Below are 15,394 nucleotides of genomic sequence, written 5' to 3'. Positions count from 1 at the left end.
GTATATATAAATCGGTGCGATATAGTGCAACTGGAAAGCAAAAAACGGAAACGAATGGGTGATAAAAAAAAAGTATATTAATCATACGCCGTATGGGACGAGTGGAATTTTACTGCAAAATCAAGTGCAACTTAGTCAAAATATTTGCCCAAACAATTAATACAAACAACATTTAAGATATGAAAAAATAATAAAAAAAAAGAAATTGCTTCATTTGACATTGACGGACACGCGCAAAGAAAAAAAAGATACAGAAATCGCAAACAGAGAATAAACTAACAGCAGTTTATGAGACTTTTTTTTGCATTCAAAGAAAGCCGAGAAAAGGGGAAGCAAATAGGGGAAAAATATTTCAAACAGACACAACAACAATTCCATTCGCACTGCACACAAGTGTCCCAATTCCACGAATCTCTCATTCCACGCTGCTTCCACAAAGGAAAAAAGAAAAAGAAAACAAATGGCGAGGCGGGTAAATAATATTGCTAATACATAATAATAAGAGGCGAGCGAGAGCTTCAAAAAATAAACGACGTCGGCAACTGCCAACAAACAGTTAGACCGCAGATACAGATACGAATACAAACACAGATACAGATAGGGATACAATGGAAAAGATACAGATACATTCGCCAACTTAGTAAAGTACTTAGGTTGACCACCAAATTTACTCGATCAGTTTTGTGTTCATATTAGTGAAACAATCTTAGGAATTTCCGGAAATTATTGATTTGAATTGCTATTATATTTTGGTTTATTAACTATTTATTACGAAAATTTAATTAAATTTCTGGTTTAAAAACAAATACAATTATATGTTTTTTAAGTCGTTTAATGTATTTTTGTTTTGCCTTGTGTGCTCTTTTCAATTTATATAAATTATTTACTGGCCTGCTTGTTTGCACATTTTTTTCATAAATGTCACCTTCTCTTATTTATGGACTTGCATTCGACTTTTTTAATCCCGCCAGAGAAAAGTATTTTATCTCTCTCATACGGCTATAATTTTTTGTCTTTAAGTATATACATTTACTTGCTCTATTATGTCATTTTATTCACCTTTTAATACGTACATTTATATATCCACAATTCATTTGACTTCATCTGATGACGTCGAATTTTTTGTTGAATTTTTGTTTATTTACGGAAGCGTTGTGCTTTCGTTGTTGTGTCTTGATTGCCTCTACGATATTTGACATTTAATAATGAATGCATTAGTTGATTTTAATTGACACTGGTTGGATACTTAGCTTGGCTTAGCTTAGATACTTAGAAATACTGTATATATTTTTTTAGTACTGCTTTAAACTACAGTGATGCAATAAATCAGGCGCGTGTTGTGCATATTTTGGTAAATCTAACAACTCATATTTTATCTAATTAAAGATGGCCATGCTAGACCAATTAAAAGTCGCTAAATGACACGAGCTTCCATTGAAAACAGTGTTTGACTTTGTTCTCTCGTTCGCATTGCAACTCAATTTTTTGCACATGCATTATCCACTTATACTCTGCGATCCTCAGAGATATCTATATAAATGTATATGGAAATATATTCCGTATGTACTCTCGGTTATTTTTGGCCCCTATACAGTTGCGGCTTCTCTTGTCACGATTAACTTTTTTCCACCCATTTTTTGTTTTAGCGATTATCTCATTAAAGCACATTTTGTGTGCATTCAATGTTCTTTTGCGCAGTTAACCCCCTTGACGAAATACCCCATTGCAAAATACAAGTTATTATTATCGTTTGTTATTGCAGTTTGAGTCGTTTCAAAGTCACAAATATATTTCAGCTGACTTTGGCCGGCTGGCATTCAGCGGACTTTGAAAAAAAATATAAAATAAAACAAACACTACAAAAGTATCAAAACAATTGAAAAAGTGATACTGCAAAATGTTAGCTACAATGTTTGAGTTTTGAATCTGCAATTATTGAATATTAAGTTATTAATTTTTGTTAGGAAACTGTTACTCTACTTTGTTATATTATATTGACAGGTGTACATTTTTTAACATTAATAATGGTTAACATTCATTAAGAAAATTAAAAAGCTACCTCTCAACATACATAATACATTTTAAATAACCCCTCAAAATTTAAAATCAACAAAGCCATAAAACGTTAAACCTTGTCGACAGTCTTCGATGTCTTCATTTTCATTTTTCAAGTTCAAGTTCAAGATAAATTTGATTTCATTCCACTTTTTTCTCTTTTTTCTTTCTCCGTCTTGCTTTTTCTTTTATTTTACTTTTTTACATGACTCACAGACACAGATACTCGGAGGTTTCTCACTGCTTTGTGTGTGTGTGTGTATCTGGGTTTTGCATAAAATTATTTTCATTCAAATAAAAGCGAGCCGAACAAAAAAGGGGAAGAGTTTTCTTTAAATTTATGGGTATTGCTGCAGATTAGCTCTTTGTAGGTCAAAATTCAAAAGTTTTGACATCAGCTTTTTAGAGTTTGGATATTTTACAACTATTTGTCATTCCTTAAACCGAAAGTTATTTTAAAAATGTTCTATTTATTTATTTAATATTTTTATCAGCTCTTATGTGTCAATACCAACTTTAAGAAGTACTTGATAATTTCTTAAAACTTGGTTGCTATGCTTTCAATTTTAAATACTTTTAAGCGAGCATTAATCATGGACTGCAAGTAATTATAAAAATATTTAGGCAACTTTCATCGAAACCCAGCCCCCGCACTCTTTATTTTTATCGTGACTATTACACATCGCCCACCTAAAATATTGAAATAAACAACAAAGCAACCTTATTAATTTACCCACAAAATGTCAAATGATTAAAAAAAACAATTGATATACAACAAATAATAAGCTGCAGACAATCGAGTGAGAGAAAGAGGCTTGAAGAAATTGAATTTCTTTTGCACTTCAAGACGCCCACAAGCCGCCACAAAGAGGTTGACTATACTATATTATTCAGACATATACATACGTATACACAATGTGTGCACAAAGTCGCACTCAAAGTGTTCCAGACGATGTTTGTCACGACGTCGACATTTGTACAAAAGGCGTACAAAAATGATACAAAAAACAAACGAAACAGAAATCAAATAAAACGTCGCATGCAATTTACTGCAAAAAATTTGCTTTGTCCCATGACTTTTACTTTTATTTCAGCTTGTCTACACATTTTATATATATTATTCTTGCAAAAAAAACGAAAGAAAAACGAGAACTGGTTGCGTGCAACAACTTGGAAATGCGACAATCCGCGACTCGAGGCTCGGACTGGATCGGAAAAGGCACAGGAACCGGAGTAGAAATGGGGGTCTGTCTGGGGTTAAACTCGCGGGCCCAGCGAAAGCGAAAGTTATGACATTTTGGCAGCCAAATCGAAAGTGTTCAGTGTGGGTGTGTGGGTGACTTACTGCCCCAAACCCACCTCTTTTCACTCTCGTAGTTGTAAAGTGCCTCGAGTGTAACGCCTTGAGATTTGTATCTGCAAATTGCAGGTTGCATAACCGAAATTCAACACAATAAATGGGAATTGGAGTTAGGAAAGAGGAAAAAGACGGTGGAAAGAATATAGATTTCATCTTATGATGTAATAGTATAACATAATATTACAAGAAATCATAGGGGAAGTTAAGTTAAAATTTTAAAGCACCGTCTTCAACAGAATGAATCATCCACATGTTCGTTAAGAATTCTCCATAGACTCATTTCAAGTTCCCCAACGATTTCCAATTAATGCAGGCAGTATACCATACTGTACCCATTCTATTTCTGATTTATAGCTTTTCTTTAGCTTGCCACCGCTTTTTCTCCATCTCCCTTGGTCAATGCAGCAAATCACACAAATTAACTAGAGAAAACTGCCGCAGGACAGCATAGAAATCCTAATGAAAAATTGTTGGGAAAAAAGAGCAGAGTCGAGAGAAGGATAAGAAATTTCATTTGAGTTCAAGTTGTGCAAGCCGCAGAAAACAAAAAGTCAGCAAAAAAAAAGGAGAGAAAAAACGAGGAAGTCCCACAACCATTGACAAGGATGATGTTCCAGCAATAAATTGCTCAAGTACAGAAAATACGGTGGGGGATGGCTGGGTGGAAAATGCAGGCAAATTATAGCCACAAACCAGGCTGAATGTGTCAAGCCAGGAAACTTCGAGCGTAGTAAAATGCTGAGAATAGTGGAAATACTATAAAATACTACAGCCCGGAGAAGGATAGGAAAAAACAAAGGCGTAGAGGGGGGGGCAGTGCAGGCTGAAATGAATTTTCACTCATTTCCTTATCGTCTGTGATTTCCTTGCCAGACTTTTCGGCCAGACGCAGACAAGCCAAATGAATTCTCTCTATGCAGGCAAATACACCACCCCCGAACCCAAACCATTTTCCACCCCCTTTTCCACCCGCCTGCTGTCTGTCGCATTGTCTGCAGGCGGCGCACAAAAAATGCATTTTGTTGCCTGGAAAAAAGTTTTTCCTGGCTAGAATAAAAGAGGAGCAAGCAAAAAACAAAAAAGAAAAGGAAAGCAAAGGAAGGGAAGGGAAAAAAAGAAAATCAATGAACAACAACATTGCATGAGGGTTGTATCCCCTGCAACGTCATCATCACCACCATCATCATCATGATGATGGGGCAGCATCAGGAGCTTGGGCTGTCATCATTATGGAACATACAACAACCCTCGACTGCAGCACACTTGGCCCAAAAAAGGGGGGTGTGCAACCCCCAAACAAAGTGCAGAGCACACAAAAAGGGGGTTCTTCAGCCACCCACTCTCCCTGTCGAGCTCTTTCTCTCTTTCTCTCTTGCTCTCCGTCTCTCTCTATCCCTCTTTCCCTTCTGCAGGGACACACAAAAAAGGAGCAGCACAAACTTTCACTTTTTTGCATGGGGCAAAGAGGAAATCCAAAAAGGGGGCGGTGGGGTTTTGTGTTCCCCAAAAACGAAAAAAGGGGGCGGTTTGGGGGCCGCCGTCATGCGGCATTTCATTTATAGTCGGTTAGTGCAATGCGCCAAAAAGCAGACTACACATATGTATATATAGCCATAAAACAGAGACAGAACGCGAGAAAGAGTAGGAAAATCGAGAATAGAAAGAGAATGGGGCATAGAGAGCGAGGGAGAGAGAAGAAGCAACTGCAGTTGCAACCCTTTTTCTCCACGATGCAGCAATAATTCCCAAACAAATAAGAAAAAGCCGAAAAAGAATCCTTTTTCAGTCGAAATGCAACTCTGCAAAAACAAAACTTTGGAAATGTGAAAGAAGAGGAGGTACATTTGAGTAAGAGGGGGTGAAACTGCCGCAGAGGGTTGGAAACTCCAAACTCCGAAGCTTGGGAAAACTTTTGCAGCTGACTTTGGCAATTTCCATTGCAGGCTACGTGCACGAGTGTAGATAAAAATATTTTAATTTATTTCACATTCGCCGACTGCAGTTGGGAGTGAGTGAGACGGGCACAGAGTGAGTGACTGAGAGAGGGAGAGAAGGAGTAAGGGAGGCAGACTATCACCATCACCACCCCCTTTTTGCATACACACTGCACATTGGCTTTTTCAGCGCGAGGCTTTCCTTTGCTTTCACCTTACCCCCTTCCCAGCCAACCTCACACATATGCTGGGTCGAGTCTGGGTTTTCCCATTTTCATTTCCTTTTTTGCCTGCATTTGTCGCATGCAGCTTTTTCCAACCCACACCCCCGCTCGTTTTTCATTTTATTTATCTTTGATAAAAGGTTTTAGTTTTCTGTCTGTGCGAGTTTGGTGTATCCATCAATAGTTGGTTCATACTAAAAGGATTTTTTTGTTTTTCGACAACTATGGCTGTCCTATGGTATCTGTAGTACGTATATATAGTAATTCTATACGTTTTATACGGCTTTGATTGAATGAATGACCAAGTGTAGTCCACTCAAGTGCAATTGCAATAGAAAATACGACATGTTATATTCATTTCTGGAAATGCATCTTAAATTCTATACCACACATTTTGTATTATAGGTATTTACACAAATGTCAAAAAAATACCCTTTCATAATCGGAAACTGCTGGTCAAAAAAGTCAGTAAAAATTAAAAATATATTTATTTTTCACGTTCTAAAATTCATTTAAACATTCCCACCAATATCTCATCAAAATGAATATGCAACCCAATTTCAAATTCCATTAGCGGAATAAATTCCCTTTGGCCAGCATAAAACGCGATAGACTTTAGTTTTTAGATAAAAATACAGACTGACATGTGGATTTTCCATTTAGATATTCATTCACGCTCCGCAGCATTTTCAGCGTATTTTTTCACAGCATAGCAAACTGCAATTCAATACCCCAGAGGCAAAATACGAAATTCCCCCAATGCACTGATGATTTATTTATGCAGCAGAGCAAACACAAAGGGTAAAAATTGATCTCTGCATTCGGCAAAATTTATTGCTAAAAAATTTATTTATCAACAAAACTTTGGCGCAACTGACAAAACAAACAATGTTCGCCAGCCCCCTGCACCGAAAATTTCCCCGGGGCTTCGAAAAGTATTAATGGAATATTGCCGAAAATTCTGCAGAAAAGCGCATGCAAACAAAAACAGAGACAAGCAAACACATCCTATACACACACTCGCATGAACTGAGAAAAATCGGCAAACAAAAACTTTCAAAGAGGAAATACAACACCAAAAATGGGAATTAAATTTTTGCTTCTTTTATTATTTTATGCTGCTGCTGCAGTTTGCTGATTGTTTATCTAACGAGAGGATGTGGGAAAAAGGGCCGGGAAACTGCAGTATTTTCTGCCACGCCCCGAAAACTAAAGGAAATGAAGTTTCGAGCCAGGACACACACACACGTGTGCTGGGAAAAGCGTTGAAAAATCGAAATTATATTGGAGAGCAGGAGTAAAAAACGGAAATGGACAAAAAGTGTGCATAGGCAGAGATGGAATACACCTACATATATAAAGAGATGGACCCATGGAGATATATTCAGAGGGAAAAAAGGACGAAAAAGCGAGATTAATGAATGGCCAATGTCCATGGAAGCTGATAGAACAAAAATAGAAGACAACAAAAAGCAATAATCCAACTGCAGAATGCAAATGAAAAACCATTTGGCAATAGAAAAGTCAACGAACGATTGGAAACTTATAGAACAGTTTGAGCGAAAAAAACTCAGAGTTGAAATCTTTTTAAATTAAATTTAGGCCTCCCAAAAATATGGTATAATATTTAAAAATTTAAGGAAAGAAATAAATATAATAATCTATTTTTCCCAAGAATTTAATTTATAGAAAAAGTCTCTGTTTTAAAGCGAGTATCCCCTAACTTGATTACCTTACAGATACAGATTACTAATGTAATATGTGTAGTATTCTGTTGTAAGTTATTATATAAACCAGGACTCTTAAATTCAAGCTGAAAAGAATGCCAAGAGATTCCTCAACAAAAACCGGCATTTAAACCATTCCCTATAAACAATTTGCAAAAGTTTTCCTCGACCAGCTCTGCATCACATGCACCGGCAGTTTTCCGACCCCAAAAAGAGGGTGGTTCAGAGTGGCTGCAGTGGTTCAAATTCAGAGTAGGGTGCTCCATGCGGGTGGTTCAAAAATGAAAAGGAAAAATCCCTACCAACAGAGGTTTCGGACTAGGGTCGTGTCTAAATTAAACTTCATCATCGTCACAGGGCAAAACAAAGGGAAAATGCTGGGGCTGGGGCTCTGTTTTGGGTTTCAGCTTGGCATGGAATTTTTGTAAAAATTGCATTGCTTCTTGCGCCCAGCCACCCAACTATATATGTATGTAGTGCCTTCTCATTCGCTTTTACGCTAGCATGGACTGCAGAAATTGGCAGCAAAAATATAAAATGGGAAAGGCGCAAAAAAAGAAATCAGAAATTATTGTAGATTGCAGAGGGCCAGGACGCCAGGACTTTTAGGACCCGGGACCCAAAGACTGACCAGCATGCAACCACCCAAAAAGTGGGTGGCTCTGAGGTCGGGGGGTCTGGTCTATTCCACTTCCACTGGATGGGCAAAAAAGAGAGCAAGTGAAGTGCATAAATGGATTTTATAACGTTCCTACAGCCTGGGCTAAAGTAAATTTATGCTTTTTAATGCAATTGCAGGGCGAGCAGACCGTAAGTGGGTGGTGGGTGATGGGTGTTGCCAGGAGTGGGCTGGTGGGGTTTTGGGTGGGTTTACTCAGCCCGTTCAGAGGCCATGCCATGCTCCGCTGGTCCGGGCTAAAAGCATTCAACCAGCTCTTCGTTTCTGGCCACCCAGAAATAATAAAAACAGCAAAAAAAAAAAGGAAAGGAAAAAGAGTTGGACCCCCCTTTTCTGCAAAATGGTTGCAACCGTCGGATGTCGTCGACTACGTCGCCATCGGCCAGACAAAGTGACATTTGTCGTTAATTGCAAAATTTATGGTCAGGAATCCCAGAGAAGAACGAGCAGCAGGGCGGGGAGGGAGGGCTGAGGAAAACCCTGGCAAATGGAAAATGCCTCAAGGGGAGCTGGACTTAAATGCAAAACAAATGCGACAGAAAAAAATAAATGCGCCATAGAAATGGGAAGTTTTTTATGCAATTATATCGTGGGAGAAACTTACGTTAAGCTTATACAGGACGGCCTAATTAGTTCGAGCAAAGGCACCAGCGCTTACCTGCAAAAGTTAACGAAAACGTTTAAGTTTTAATGATTTTACTTAGATAATTAGGTGCAAAATAGAATACATATCATGCATTTGTTAATAATAAAATATTTATATATTTTCGTTTCAAATAAAATAACTGACAACTTAAATAAGAAAATCTTTTAAGATCATATCTTATCACTTCTTGGAGCTTCAAGCTTTCAGAATACACTCTTCCTTGGAGGCACAACCTATTGCTTCACTTTAATTTTTTACCTATTCCTGTTTTAGGATGTATCGCTTTGTATTTTCTACGCCCAATCAAGGGAAATACTAAAAGAAAAAATAGTGCAACTCCACTAAGACCGCCCACAGCCACTGTTTTTTTTATAGACTTCTAATGAACCTGGTCTAGTCGACCAGTGAAAAAGCGGTTCAAATAGAAAGAAACAAGAAGCGTTGCCCTGGCTGCATTTAGTGCCTTAATTAGTGTGGGTAACTAGGTGGCCCGTCGGTTGTGATGGCCCCAACACCTCGGCCTTAACCCCCCACCGCCCCCCACACCCATTTTCGGGGCTGTCTATCAGCCGTGCAGCCATGTGTGCAGTTAACCCTTTTCGGGCCCATCCACTGACATCGAGTGCACTTCAAAGTAGCAATTCAATTTCATGGTTGCGCCCCCTTCTTTACGACTCACAGAAGGTAAAAAAAAAGATATACTCTCTTTCGTGGCTGGTTCCTTTGTAAATCACGTCCATAAAATTGTTGCACTCCAGTTGGTGCATTTTAATTAGACCTACGAAAAAAGAAGAGGCAGGAAAGAGACTCCACACTGCAGGCGGTCGGTTTTAAATGTGTTTTATCAGCGGTCATCGCAATGTAAATGAAACACCTTGCACAAGAGTCGAGGGAACCAGAATCACCCACGCATAACGACCAACGAAGAGCCCCCGAAAAAGTCTGAGAAAATCCATAAATTAAGCTCGGCGTACAACATCATCATCGGATGGGCAAGTGCAAGACTTGCGCAAATGCATTGTTACATTGTTTAAAAGAGACTTTTGGGGGGCTACGTGTATCCCAAAAGTGTGACTTGCAACCACATACTACCCATACATACATACGTATATCATGTATGATCCAACGAAGCGTAGAGCGAACGACAGTGTTATAATCCTAATATTCATAGCTCTGTTTTTTGGGATGGAATTACTGCCAAAATTTCGAATGAGAAAGTGACTTGGAAAGAACATTTTTGATTTCATATTCAATAATATCTTAAGTTCTAGGTTTCAGTTATAATTTATACATTTTATATTCTTAGATTTGATAATATATTTTTTAAAAAATATTTTTTTTGATCCATTTTAAAATTTTAGTTAGACTTCTGTTTCCCTAAGTGGCACTCCAAACTTCCTCTGATTATACCCCTTTCGGAATAACCGTCAAACTGCGTTACCTCCCACTTGACAACAAATTACCCGGCCCTCCGCTGATTATTTTCCCATGGAGCCAAGTGCATCGTCCAACCATCCAAAGTTCTGCATATCAAACGAACCAGAAACAGCCAAAGAAACAACAACAAAAAAACGACAAAAAATCAAAAAAAAAAAAATGAACCACAGGGAGGAAGAAAGAACGCCCTCGAAGGGCTCTAACGGTAAATGCTGCATATGTGTTCCTCTCCCCGTCTCTCTCTATCCTTCGTTTTGGTAACCCTTTTTTCGCTTTCTTTGTTCCTTCTTCCACTTGAGTTCGCTTTGTTTTAACGGAAGCTGGCGCTGTTGTTGTTTTTATGCTTTTTAATTTCCTTAACCATTTTTCTTTTGTGCTTTTTGTTCCACTTCTCGCTTTTTTCTACCGCCGAGTGCACTCTTCGAGATTCTTTGGAGAAAGAGGGAGATGGGTAGTGGGAAAGGGGTGTAAGCCGGAGGAAAACGCAGAGGAAGTGGAAGCATCGAAGGTGGAAACGCATCAAAAGCAATGTCCCTTGTGGGGGGAAATGTCAAGTTGGTAACGAAAAAACCCCATAATGACAAACAAACAAACATCTCGTGTGGCAAAGAAGTAACAGATTTACCAGATTGCGGCAATTTAAGGGAATTATGTATGGTTGCATGTGTCTTTGAGTGTTTCTTTCGAGTGTTTGCGTGTATTATACTTGACATAATTAGGTGTTATTAAAAAGAAATTGGGGGACCGAAGGTTCTCCAATTAAATAATCATTTCGGTTCCGTTCTTTCGGTTGCCTGCATTGGAAAGGGTTAGAGGGAGATGCAAAATATGTCACTGTTGCATTTCGATGAAGCTTGAAATGGTTGGAGTGGAATGAGTTTAATCGAGAGATCATTTACTTGGGTCTGGTTTCCTATGTCTGAAAGAGGAAGTATTTAAGTTTGGATTAAGCTATGGGAAAAGCTATTTTTCATATGATCTTTCCTTAGTTTTGCTGTTTCCAATTTATTTTACGAATCTGGCAATATTATTCCCATAATTCCAACAGTTTTGATAAAACCTTTCATGAAACTGATCAGCCCAACAAAAACATGTTTATTTTACCACCTTGTTGGCACTATACCAAATTTCGGTAGTAGTATTCCAAAAAGAATACATTTCCAACTAATGCTTCGCTCGATCCCCAATCTATCTGTATCTTGAACTGATCATCGCACTGAAAAGCTTCTGCCTCGAAATGCGTGGCGCCTAGAAAAGCTTCGAAAAGTGCGTGCCAAAGCTCCAAAACTATGCCCCCATCTCCCTCGCTCTCGTAGGCCTAGGAGCCATAGGGTTTTTGTTGCTATGGCTAAACCATTTTTAGACTTCCTCGTTTTGTTGTTGGATTTGCAGTGGAGCTTTTTTGATTTCATGGTTTTTTTCGGTTTTTGGGGCTGGCTGGTAGTAGAGTATAGTCTGATATTTATTGCGCGTGAATGTCATTTGTGAAGCGGGAAAAGCTCGACGAACTGCAAAAGTTTGGATGTGTTGGGGCCGCCTATTGTGTGCGTATACGCACATTTTTAATTATGCTGTGCCAGCTCAAGGTTTTTTCTATCGCTGCCGCTGCTTTATTTCGTTTTTTTTTCCTAGTTTTATTTTTGTTGCTGTGCAGGCTGCCCCTTACGCACTTTGAGCCAATTTAATTGTAGGCCACGCCATATTTTTTCGTTTTTTTTTCTTTCGTTTTTTGGATGCGACTTGTGAATTTTTTTTGCGTTGCGTCCACCAAAGGGAGGGAAAGAGATGGAAACCGGCACTCCTACATGGAACGACAAGTGTGTGTTTTTACATAGGCCTATGTGTATATTTCTTTGTTTGCTCTTGTACATAGCACAAACTTCCAATTGCCAGTGCTTTTTTTGTTGTATCATTTGTCTAAAATTTGTATTTTATTTATTTGTTGCGCCCTTCTGCATGATTTCCTCTCTGTGTGTGTGTGTGCTGTTCGCTTTCTGTGCTCATTCATTTCGCTGTTGGGGAATTATCAGCATTCGGTTCTGGGCTGTGATGTAATAGGTTAGAAATTGACATTTGTTTTCCGTCTGGCTGCAATTTTACTTCCTTTTTATGACTCAATTTTTATATGGAATTTGCATTGGATCTGGCAGATTACTTAAACTTCAAAAATTAGAACTACAATTTCTGGGAAACTGAGTTTCAGAATGGTTTTGTAAGTTCCAAGAAATATTCATTGGGTTTTTTTTATAAAAAACTTTGGGTTTTTAATTATATTTTTCCGACTAAAGACTCCAGATAAGCTGTAGCTTACAAAAAATAACTCTAAGTAAACGAGACTCATAGTTTGCTCTCCAAGCAATATTGCATTTCCAATCTAAATTCGGTAGCTTTATGTTTCATCCATAAGATACAGATACTCATGCATATATGTCACTCCCACACACCCACTTAAAAAATGGCAATGAAACTTTACACATTCCAACTGTTCAATGCAGATAAAGCAAAGCTCAAAAAAAGATGGAAGTAGAGAGAGAGAGAGAAATGCGTTTTCTATTTGTGCAAACTATTGCGGCGGCCATATTCATCCACACAGATACACACACATACGAATGCAGATAACACCCACACAAAGGCGTTGCTTGCATGCAAAAGTTTCGTTTTTTATTGCGTGTGTGAGTGCGTGTGGCGAAGTGGAGCAAAAGGCAACTGGCAATTAGCAACTGGGGAATGGCCAGAAAAAACCTCACAAAACTAGCGAAAAACGGTAGAAAAAACACGAATCGAGTTTGCCAAACCACAATAAACATTGCACATACAGCAGCGATCAAAATGTTAGTTTCACAACCCAAGGGATTATCACATTTTGGAAGTGACCTTTCAGAAGGATTATCCAATACTGTTTGGTTAATCATAATTCATTTATTTCTGTATTGGTTTTTATTTGTTAATATTTAAAAAAATAGGTATCTAGTTTTTAAAGGTAGCCATTTTTTTTAAAGGTTTCTTTTTTGAAAACAAATACTTTTTCTAATTATCCATATTTCCAGTTCAGTGTTGAAAAATAGTTAATGAAAAACTAGATACTAGATTGTCTTAGTTAATAATAAATTTAATTGAAACATATTTTAATTTAAATATTCTATTTTTTTATTTAAAAAAAAAACAAGTTTATTAACCGCTACTGTAGTTCCCGAAAAAGAGTATGCTTTGCGGATATCTCGTTATTTTTTCAGATAGGCCTATACTCTCTCTACCTCTCTTATCCCCTTCATGAATAGTCAACATTGGTAACTTTGAATGACACTGACGGGTTTCCAGACCGCCACACCCCTTTGGACGGTTTACAACCTCACCATCTACCACATTTTGCAGTCAAGAAAAACATCGCTCACTTTTTTTGATAAGCTTAATTAGCAGTTCATAAAAGCGATTATTTCATATGAATTTTTATGATCGCGTCTCGTGCAAGTTTCATTACTTTTCTCAAGTTTTTTTAGTTTTTGGCAAGGCAAGTGGGTGTCTTGACCTTAAGATACATAAAAAAGTACAACTAGTATAGCACATAGTTAATATAAAATCTTGAACCTAGCATGACATGCTAAAAAAGGAAATTGAGATTATTATAAGATGGAATTTCTGCAACTTGAGGTGTATATCTAAAAAGTGCATAAGGGAAACCCATTGTTCATTTGTAGCATAAGTTTTCCATTTCTAATTTAAAGTTGAACATTGTTAAACACTTTTTTTTAATAAATAAATATAATAAAAAATTTACTTCCTAACATTCGTTGAATATTTTCATTTTAAAGAATTTTATTTTTTCGAGAAAAATTGAATGAATTCGGTTCTTCAACTGGCATTTGAAAAAATAAAAAATGCATTTTGGACATCTTAATTGACGGCCTTCTCCCGTTTTTTGTAAGAAACCCTCGGGAAACAACTGTAATAACAATCAGGCAACTGACAATTTCTTGCAACGCGGTTGCTCTGTTTCGCCTTCTTGGTAATCGGTCGCATTAAAATTCAGGCAACTGCAGTGGCAAGTCATAAAATTTAAACAATTTGAGTGAAAGAGAACCGAAATGCGTTCGTCTTAGTGGAAGTTTGGGGCATATTGCGGGGGGTTAAGAGCATATCATAGACACTTTGCGCAAGTGCCGACAACAACAGCAAATAAAAAAGAAAACAATGAAGTCGGTTGCATTGCGTCAGTTACAACACGGCCAAAAAGAAAAAGAAAAGGGGCGAAGCCGCGCAGTCTGCTCCAAAGACAAGTTATTCTTAGAAAAAAAAACCTAACGATTGTGCAAATGCACGTGAGAAGGCAAAGAAAAGTGGAAAGAGCGCACTTCCGACAAGGGAAAATGCAGCAGGCGGAAAACTAAAACAAAAAGTTGAGACAAGCGACAGGCAAATGAAACCAAGAAAGAAAACAAACAACGAAAATATAAAAAGCTAAAATTAATTGTTAATAATAATTTAAGAGAGTATTTTTGATTTTAGAATTTGGTGTTTTTTTCAAGGGTTTTTTAATACTAAGATCTTTGTTGCAATAATTTACTTCATTTTTTTGTAAGTTAGAATTCGAAATTCAAGATTTTCTAAAGTATCTGATAGATACTTTTGTATTTGTTTGTTTTTAACGAAAGTATCTGAGCTATTATTATTATATCTACAAAGATTTTAAGATTATGTAAAGTATCTATTCATCAGATACTTATTTCTAGGCTTTAAACGAAAGTATATAGAGCAAATATTTGTATATGTTCTAAGATTTAGTTTAACAATCTAAATCCATTTAACTAGTTCTTTTCTCATTATTTTTATTATTAAAATTTGTATAAAACCAGTAGATTTTTTGAAATATTGACTTTGAAATATTGACCAAATAAAATCGCAAAAAATCTTTAAAAATTATTTTCTGTGTAGGAGCTTGAATCAAGAAATAGAGAAAAAACTGTTGTGCATTTAATTAAATGCGGAAGACCCCCAGAGCAACAAAGGCAAAAAGCAGAAACTACAATTTCAAGCGCACGCAATGCCTGACCAAGTCCAACGAGTGCGAGCGAGATGGGGCGGTTGCGGGAGCGAGACGGGGCGAGCGGTACAAAAAAGTACACAACGCACAAAATTTGGAACACGCTGCGTTTGCTAAGTAGGTCAAAGTGGCAGCGGCGCCGGCAGCGCAGCCCTAAAAATATATATGTGCTGCGTGTCAACTGCGACGCATTTTTTGTGTGTGCAGCGGCAAGAAGCAGAAATAATATATTTTTAATTTATGCACAACCCCAAAAAGTGAAGTATCTACACCCCTTTGATATGCCAGTGTGCC

General features: G+C 37.5%; 1 protein-coding gene across 1 annotated transcript in view; it reads right to left on the bottom strand.

The window, feature by feature from the left end:
- LOC108027753 (zinc finger protein chinmo) overlaps positions 1-15,394 on the bottom strand; it is a 47,634-nt gene that overhangs the window by 29,097 nt on the left and 3,143 nt on the right. The window lies entirely within an intron of this gene.

The sequence above is a fragment of the Drosophila biarmipes genome, chromosome 2L (genome assembly GCF_025231255.1).
Source record: "Drosophila biarmipes strain raj3 chromosome 2L, RU_DBia_V1.1, whole genome shotgun sequence".
NCBI lineage: Eukaryota > Metazoa > Arthropoda > Insecta > Diptera > Drosophilidae > Drosophila > Drosophila biarmipes.
This window is presented reverse-complemented; position numbering and strand designations above follow the sequence as displayed.